The sequence below is a fragment of the Seriola lalandi genome, unplaced genomic scaffold, assembly GCF_002814215.2.
Source record: "Seriola lalandi dorsalis isolate HSWRI2012SDOR001 ecotype SW California unplaced genomic scaffold, Sedor1 jcf7180002054125, whole genome shotgun sequence".
NCBI classification, from domain to species: Eukaryota; Metazoa; Chordata; class Actinopteri; order Carangiformes; family Carangidae; genus Seriola; species Seriola lalandi.
This window is the reverse complement of record NW_019524678.1, coordinates 534,406-542,968: the sequence shown is the minus strand read 5'-3', so window position 1 is coordinate 542,968 and position 8,563 is coordinate 534,406.

Sequence of the window (8,563 nt, the reverse complement as noted above, 5' to 3'; positions counted from 1 at the left end):
CCTTACTATACTATGTCGTTTTCATGACTTTTTATGCCTTACTATACTATGTCGTTTTTATGACTTCTTATGCCTTACTATACTATTACGTTTTCATGCCTTACTATACTATGACTTTTTATGCCTTACTATACTATGGCGTTTTTATGACCTTTTATGCCTTACTATATTATGACCTTTTATGCCTTACTATACTATGACGTTTTAACGACTATTTATGCCTTACTATACTATGACCTTTTTATGACTTTTTATGCCTTACTATAATATGTCCTTTTCATGCCTGACTATACTATGACTATTTATGCCTTACTATACTATGTCGTTTTATGCCTTACTATACTATGTCGTCTTTATGACTTTTTATGCCTTACTATACTATGTCGTTTTATGCCTTACTATACTATGTCGTTTTTATGACTTTTTATGACTTACTATACTATGACTATTTATGCCTTACTATACTATGACGTTTTTATAACTTTTCATGCCTTACTATAATATGGCTTTTTATGCCTTACTATACTATAACGTTTTTATAACTTTTTATGCCTTAAAATACTATGACATTTTATGCCTTACTATAATATGTCGTTTTTATGACTTTTTATGACTTACTATACTATGACTATTTATGCCTTACTATACTATGAAGTTTTTATAACTTTTTAAGTCTTACTATAATATGACGTTTTTATGGCTTTTTATGCCTTACTATACTATGACTTTTTATGCATTACTATACCATGACGTTTTAATGACTTTTTATGCCTTACTATACTATGACCTTTTTATGCCTTACTTTACTATGTCGTTTTTATGACTTCTTATGCCTTACTATACTATTACGTTTTCATGCCTTACTATACTATGACTTTTTATGCCTTACTATACTATGACGTTTTTATGTCTTACTATACTATGACGTTTTAACGACTATTTATGCCTTACTATACTATGACCTTTTTATGACTTTTTATGCCTTACTATAATATGTCCTTTTCATGCCTGACTATACTATGACTATTTATGCCTTACTATACTATGTCGTTTTTATGGCTTTTTATGCCTTACTATACTATGTCGTCTTTATGACTTTTTATGCCTTACTATACTATGTCGTTTTATGCCTTACTATACTATGGCGTTTTTATTACTTTTTATGCCTTACTATACTATGACTATTTATGCCTTACTATAATATGACGTTTTTATAACTTTTTATGCCTTACTATAATATGACGTTTTCATAACTTTTTATGCCTTACTATAATATGACGTTTTTATGACTTTTTATGCCTTACTATACAACAACGTTTTCATGACGTGTTACACCTTACCATACTATAACTGTAACATGCTTTACTATACTATGACAATTTTAAACCTCACTATAATATGACATTATTATGTCTCACTATACTATGACATTATGTCTCACTATACTATGACCTTTTAATGCCTTATTATTCTATGAATTTTTTTTTTTTTTGCCTCACCATATTATGATTTTTTATGCCTTACTTTAGTATGACTGTCAGTGTTTTGGAGTATTAAGACCCACGATGCAGACCTTCCAAAAGTGAAGGAGGAACGAGGTGTTTTATTAAATAACAACCAACACAAAATCCAACACAAACCAGCCAGGAACAAAAAAACAGAAAATCCAAGAACTAAAGAAAACACTGGAGATCAATGTGTGGGAACGCTGGAGCGAAACAGTACAACTGGGAAAAACAGAATACAGGAAAAAACAGGTGTACCACAGCAAACAGGACGAACTGACAGAGATTAAATAGAGACAAGGGAGGCAAGGGTATTTGAACCAAGGATAATCAGATTTGGGTAGGTCAGACAATCTACTACGAGGGAAACAGGACAAAGACAGGAAGCAATCTCTAACATAAGACACACAAATGAAGTGATTTCAAAATAAAACAGGAAGTAAATCAAATCCAAAACAATCAAACACAAAGTGTCCAACAGTGTCAAAACAAAATGTGTCTGTCATTCCAACTATGACAGTCAAGGGTTGGATTCCAGATGACCCTTAGGCGGAACTGGAACACATAGTCAGGTGGGTGGATAGGGAGGAGGAGGGATCCAAGGAGAAGTGGACAGAGAGGAGAAGAATGGTGCTAGAGAAGGAGTTTGAGGGCAGGACAGACAGGCAGGGCACCTCGGAGGGACAGCTCTGAGTCCGAACAGACAGGCTGGGGAACCCAGGAGAACTGCCCAGATGCCAGACAGACTGGGGAAGCTGCATAAGAGGAAATCTGCCTGGGTGAAGGCGTGACCTCTCCGGAGGTCAAGCTGGAGACCGGCACCCAAGACCGTGTTTCTCCGGAGGACGAATGTGGGTCCCTTCGGGAAACTGAGTAGGAGGGCGACAATTAAGGCGGGTCCACTTGGGAAGCTAAGCAGGAAGGCCATGACGAAGGCAGGTCCCCTCGGGAGGCCGACCTGGAGGGCCGAGCCATCGGTAGAGCCCTTCTGGAGGGTGAGCAGGAGGCAGGTGTCGCTGGCACAGCCGCTCTGGGGGGAGAGCAGGAGCGGCTGAACTGCTGACTGGAAACCAGCATTTGATTTTGGCCAGATAACCAACTGAGAATCAGGTGCTGCTGACATCTGGACGGCCAACAGGAAATTAGGAAAGAGCAAAAAGTGGCTGGACTGGCAATGAGAAACCAAGAACTGATGTAGGCCAGACTGCCAACCAGAGATGAGGAACGGAAAATGGCCAGACCATTGACTGGGGATCAAGAGCAGGGTTCGGCCAGATCGCCAAAAGGAGATCAGGAACAGAAGGTGGTGGAGTGACCCGGAGCTGATGTCGACTTGACCAGGAGCTGATGTTGACCGGACAGCAGACGGGATCAGGAGCTGATGTTGACTGGACCGCAGACAGGGGATCAGGAGCTGGAATCAGCCAAGCTGTCAACAGGATATGAGGAGCAGGTGTTGGCCAGACCGCCGAATGCGAACCAGGAACCAATGTCAACTTTTTGTGCCTTACTATACTATGACATTTTTATGACATTTTTCACCTTACTATACTATAATGTTTTTGTGACATTTAATGCCTTACTATAATGACGTTTTTTTAACTTACTATACTATGACGTTTTTATGCCTTACTATACTATGATGTTTTTATGACATTTTTTTACTTACTATACAATGACGTTTTATGCCTTACTATACTATGACGTTTTTATGCCATTTTATGCCTTACTATACTATGATGTTTTTATGACATTTTTTAACTTACTATACAATGACATTTTATGCCTTACTATACTATGACGTTTTTATGCCATTTTATGCTTTACTATACTATGACGTAAAAAAAAACATCATAGTATAGTAAGGTAAAAAATGTCAGAAAAACATCATAGTATAGTAAGACATAAAAATGTCTAATAGCCTATAGTAAGGTAAAAAAGTCATATATAGTAAGGTTAAAAAAATGGCATAAAAACGTCATAGTATAGTAAGGCATAAAATGGCATAAAAACATCATAGTATAGTGAGGAATAAAAGGTCATAAAAATGTCATAGTATAGTAAGGCATAAAAACGTCATAGTATAGTAAGGCATACAAACATAGTATAGTGACGTAAAAAATGTCACAGAAACATCATAGTATAGTAAGACATAAAAATATCATATTATAGTAAGGTAAAATAAAACGTCATGTATAGTAAGTAAACAAATGTCAGAAAAATATCATAGGATAGTAAGGCATTAAAATGTCTAATAGCCTTTAGTAAGGTAAAAAAGTCATATGTAGCAAGGTAAAAAATGTCATAAAAACGTCATAGTATAGTAAGGCATAAAATTAAAAAAAAAAAAGTCATAGTATAGTAAGGCATAACATTTCAAAAAAATGTCATAGTATAGTAAGGCATAAAAATGTCATAGTATAGTAAGGCATAAAATTAAAAAAAAAATGTCAGTATAGTAAGGCATAAAATTTCATAAAAACGTCATAGTATAGTAAGGTAAAAAATGTCATAAACGTCATAGTATAGTAAGGTAAAAATAGTCATATATAGTAAGGCATAAAATTTCATAAAAACGTCATAGTATAGTAAGCCACAAAAACATCATATTATAGTCAGTAAAAAAATGTCTAATAGCAGTATAGTAGTAGTAGGGAAAAAAAATTCATAAAAACGTCATAGTATAGTAAGGCATAAACTGGCATAAAATGTCATAGTATAGTAAGGCATAAAATGGCATAAAAACGTCATAGTATAGTAAGGTAAAAAATGTCAAAAACGTCATAGTATAGGAAACTAAAAAAATGTGTAATGGCCTATAGTAAGGTAAAAAAGGTAATATATAGTAAGGTAAAAAAAAATGTCATAAAAATTTCATTGTATAGTAAGGCATTAAAATGTCTAATAGCCTTTAGTAAGGTAAAAAAGTCATATGTAGCAAGGTAAAAAATGTCATAAAAACGTCATAGTATAGTAAGGCATAAAATTTCAAAAAAATGTCATAGTATAGTAAGGCATAAAATTTAAAAAAAAAAAGTCAGTATAGTAAGGCATAAAATTTCATAAAAACGTCATAGTATAGTAAAGCATAAAACGTCATAGTATAGTAAGGTAAAAAATGTCATAAACGTCATAGTATAGTAAGGTAAAAATAGTCATATATAGTAAGGCATAAAATTTCATAAAAACGTCATAGTATAGTAAGGCATAAAACGTCATAGTATAGTAAGCCATAAAAACGTCATATTATAGTTAGTAGAAAAATGTCTAATAGCCTATAGTAGGGAAAAAAATGTCATAAAAACGTCATAGTATAGTAAGGCATAAACTGGCATAAAATGTCATAGTATAGTAAGGCATAAAATGGCATAAAAACGTCATAGTATAGTAAGGTAAAAAATGTCAAAAACATAGTATAGGAAACTAAAAAAATGTCTAATGGCCTATAGTAAGGTAAAAAAGTAATATATAGTAAGGTAAAAAAAATGTCATAAAAATGTCATAGTACAGTAAGGCATAAAATGGCATAAAACGTCATAGTATATTAAGGCATAAAATGGAATAGAAACGTCATAGTATAGTAAGGCATAAAATTTCATTAAAATTTCACAAAAACGTCATAGTATAGTAAGGCATAAAATGGCATAAAAATGTCATAGTATAGTAAGGTAAAAAACATCATATATAATAGCCTATAGTAAGGTAAAAAAGTCATATACAGTAAGATAAAAAATGTCATGTATAGTAAGGCATAAAATGGCATAAAAACGTCATGTATAGTAAGGTAAAAAAACTCAGTATAGTAAGCCAAAAAATGTCATTTTTTATCTTACTATACTATGACATTTTTATGACATTTGTTTACTTACTATACATGACTTTTTTTACCTTACTATAATATGTTTTTCAGTCTTACTATACTATGACATTTTTATGACCTTTTATGCCTTACTATACTATGACGTTTTTCTGTATTACTATACTATGATGTTTTTATGACGTTTTATGCCTTACTATACTATGATGTTTTTATGACAGTTTTTACCTTACTATACTATGACGTTTTATGCCTTACTATACAATGACATTTTTATGACGTTTTATGCCTTACTATACGATGACGTTTTTATGAAATTTTATGCCTTACTATACTGTGACGTTTTTATGCCATTTTTTACCTTACTATATATGACATTTTTATCACCTTTTATTCCCTACTATACTATGATGTTTTTGTGACATTTTATGCCTTACCATACTATGACGTTTCATGCCTTACTATGCTATGACATTTTTATGTTTTTTACTTTTCTATAATATGACCTTTTCATGACTTTTATAATTCACTATACTATGACATTTTATAATTCCTTAATATACTATGACATTTTTATGCTTTACTATAGTATGATTTTTTTTCATGCCTTACTATAGTATGAGTATGATTTTGTGCTGGGGCGGCATGGTGGTGCGCCGATCACTTGGGGGGGGGGAAACAATACATAGAAGACTACGTGCTCTTAATTTGAAAAGGCGTCGTCAGCAGGTGATAGCATGTTTTCCGAAAGTGGCCAAGTGATACAAGTCGATTTTGGTTCAGACTTGCGGAAAGTTTGTTTCAAAACTCTGTGTGTAAAATTCAAATCCACAAGCGTAAAATTGAGATCCAAAAATGCTTTTTTGTAGCACCAATGGAAAATTGATTAACAAATGTCTGTTTGAAAGTTGTATACGTTAGGAAGATATTCACAAATACTTTCCATTAATTTGTAAATTAATGGAAGGTATTCATAGATAATTTTTTATTTGTGGAATTTGTTTGTGAATTTGCAAGATATTTTTGTGAATTTTGCATATGTGGAAGTTACCATTATTTAGCAAAAGTTACATACTGTAGTCTCAGTTGTGTGACAAAATCCTGATTATCCAGGTTATGTTTATTTCATTACCATAATATTAATACTATTGCTGCTGTATGGATATACAAACAGCATAATGTTGTAGCTGTTCAAGGTTATGTACATTTAAATACTTTTTACAATATATCCTACATAAATAGATGATTGCAAGTTTCATATGTAAACTCTTAATTAGTAACTATAGACGTCAAATAAATATAGTGGAGTAAAATGTACACCTGCTTCCCCTGACATGCAGCTAAGTAAAAATATATACTTCAGATACAATACAATTCAAGTACAAGTATCTCAAATTCACAACAAATAAAAATCAAAAGTAGCAAAACCTCATGGTGTTCCCTCCTGACTCTTCTAAGGTGCATCATAACTGGCATGGCATCTGGAAGTATCGTGCTCTTCTACAATGACTTCAACAGGTGGCACCATGAGTACCAGACCAGGTACTGAACTGACAACAGCAACAAAACCTGACTGACAAAGTTGGACACGGATGAAGAACTCTTATCAAAGGCACTATTCTGTCTATCCTGATATCCTGAATGTATCTCACAGAAAAAAAAGAAATCTGTCCTGTTATAGTAAAAGAATCAAACTATTTTTAAAAAGGGGCATTGCTATATTTTGTAGATCAGATAGAAAATTTTCATATAAATCATAGGGTGGGGGTTATGTTACTGTACGGTTAAAAACAAATCTATTTTTAGCTGTAAGAGTCTATTTTCATCTCCTCCAGAAAAGAAAAGAGGGATTTATGGGGAGCTAGTGAAAACCTTTTCTCTTGACTTAAAAATCCAAATATTTGTGTACTTTAGGGTGAGTGATTTTTTTTTTTTTTCTCTGTAGGTGTGTATGTGGGGAATAATTATTAAGCTATCATTCAATTTTAACATTTTGCCATTTTGGCAACAAAGCCGTTAGATATATGTTTGAATAAATAATAAATGTATTGGACAGAAGGATAAATGAAGAGGGAATATACATATATATAAATGTCTATATATATACTGTTTAAATGTAGTCTTTCATATTTAAAATTTCCATTCCCTCTGTACCTCTGTGCTTGCTAAGAGATTGCGTTTCTGTGCATGGCTCACTGCTCATATAAAACACATCAGCGCAGATTTTCGCGTTATCATTTAATACTTTAAACATCAAAAACACAAAACTTCTCTGCATCAGTGATTTGAAAATGAGCTTTACATAAAGGATGTCAGGAAAAATATGTTGAGGATTAAGCTTCATTCATTTACATTTCTCCTAAATGACTGAATAAACAAACTGAATCATTTTTTTCAAAATTGATTAATATCTGTGATGGAAAGAGTGAGGGTATGAGATCAAAATTTTTACTACATTATTAAATAAAAAATGTCATATCATACCCAGTGCCCAAGCCAGCTTAGCATCTTCAGAGTCCTCTTTGAGTCCTGTCTCCAAAGCAGCTAACAGCAAAGTGAGATGTGCAATGAAAGGAAGGACTTGCTGTGTTTCAGTCTGCAGTTCCTTCTCTTTTTTTTTTTTCCATCACAGAAGTGTAGATCCCAGGATGAGTGATTATGTTAAGATGTGATTCAGCACTAAAATGGCAATGAGACATATTCCTTTGATCCTAAGTAAAATTTACGTCCACTTGTATCTTTGATTTTGAGGAAACATTCCTTTGAAGTTTGAGCTTTGGTGTGGTTTGAATCTCCAGTTATATGACAACTACTGTTATCTATCAACCATTATTTTTTTGCAATCATATTGGAGTGTTTTGTGTGCTGAGTTCTGACAATAAAATGGAATTTTATAACTTGAATTGTGCTAGATGTATTTTTCATTAGGTATCACTAAGACTTCATGGCACCCTCTAGTGGCCAGCCTCTGGTAAGACAAACACACAAACACATTCATTTCAAGTCTTTATTGCATTTTTTATTTTTTGCTCTCTGCTGTTTCAAAATAGTGGGACATTAAAAGCAGCCACTCTATGCCTATTAAAAACCATTTCTCCAGTTTGACACAGTTGATTTACCTGTTTTAAAACTGTCTTCATACAAATTCCCTTTACAAACTGCTATAACATTCTACTTCAACTACATAAGAGAAGCTAAATGACCAAATTAACTGTGTCTGTGTGTGTGTGTGTGTGTGGGT